The following is a 1467-nucleotide window of genomic DNA, read 5'->3' on the forward strand; positions in this document are numbered from 1 at the left end:
CTCTACCAAACTGGATTGTTGGTATATTTGTGAAGTGTTTGCAAGTGGATCAAGGTGCTAATGCTGACCTGAGAACTGAACTGCTAATTTCCTGACAATGCAGGTGGGATTTGCTCCAAAGAACCATTTCTAAACAGGTCCTCGTTCCCCATATCCTTTCTTTTCCACTGTCTTTGGTGTGGCTACAAGAGAAGTTAAAGCGTTTAAGAACCGTCATTAAAATACGTTTTGATGCTCTTTCTAAGCCGGCACTCTGTAAGGATGAAGCCATGTTCAGCTCGAGAGTGAAGCCCAATGGCGAGAAGCTGGAGGAATTCGAGACTGGCATCTCTCAGGTGCTGTTCGAGCTGGAGATGATCTCAGATCTGAAGGCACAGCTGTGGGAACTCAACATCACCACAGCAAAGGAAATCGAAGTCAAAGGGTGGTCGGAAAGTCATCATAACCAGTTTCTCAGCTGAAATCTTTCCAGAAAATCCAAGTCTGGCTAGTTCGTGAATTGGAGAAAAAGTTCAGTGGGAAGCATGTAGTCTTCATTGCTCAGAGGAGGATTCTGCTCAAGCCAACCCAGACAAGCTGTATGAAAAATAAGTAAAAGTGCCTTGGAAGCCGCACCCTGACAGCAGTGCAGGACTCTACCCTTGAGGACTTGGTCTTTCCGAGTGAAATTGTGGGTGAGAGGATCCGTGTGAAACTGGATGGCAGCCGGCTCATAAAAGTTCATTTAGACAAAGCACAGCAGAACAACGTGGAGCACAAGGTCGAAACTTTTTCTGGTGTGTACAGGAGGTTCACAGGCAAGGATGTTAACTTTGAATTCCTAGAGTTTCAGTTGTAAAGAAAATGACTGAATACAGTGTCATTTGTAGTAAAAAAAAAAAAATAGGTTTTGATAAAATTAAAGAAACCCTACCCTCTGTTGGCCTATCCAGTTCCATATTTTGTTTCACAGCCACCGCTGTTATCTGATACTCTCATTCCGTACGTATTTGTCATGCATGCCTACCACGCCTACCTTAGCATGTAAATCCTTGAAGTCGAGAGTTTTTCTTCATTTGGTTCATAGGACATCGTTCTGTGTCTCCCTCTGGAGAGCGATACTTCTGTTTGAAAGAATTTTCGTCAGCCTGGCTGATCTGTTGAAGCCATCCAGATAAATGCACCTGGGTCTCATTCTTTCCCGGGACTATGTAGAACTGATGTGAAGCACAATGGTACTTTGTTTGACCACACATTACTCTTAGTTATTTTTGCTGGCCAAAGTCAGCTTTAGGAAGTTATAATTTTGTGGATCACTACCTAAGTTCTCAAAGATGCAGGCCCATCATTTTATCATATTCTCTTCTGATTCATTAAGCATCATGCTATCCTACCGTCCTGCTCGCAGTATTGTGTATCTAGCTTCTTGTTGCATCTCAACAGGCTTAGAGTGTTAGTTTTAGCAAAGAAGCAAACCTGAGGCCCCTT

General features: G+C 43.2%; 1 pseudogene; it reads left to right on the forward strand.

Moving 5' to 3' along the window:
• The first annotated feature begins 230 nt into the window (after positions 1–230).
• Positions 231–838, forward strand: Rps7-ps16 (ribosomal protein S7, pseudogene 16; annotated as a pseudogene).
• The last annotated feature ends 629 nt before the right edge of the window (positions 839–1467 follow it).

The sequence above is a fragment of the Rattus norvegicus genome, chromosome 17 (genome assembly GCF_021556685.1).
Source record: "Rattus norvegicus strain SHRSP/BbbUtx chromosome 17, alternate assembly SHRSP_T2T, whole genome shotgun sequence".
NCBI lineage: Eukaryota > Metazoa > Chordata > Mammalia > Rodentia > Muridae > Rattus > Rattus norvegicus.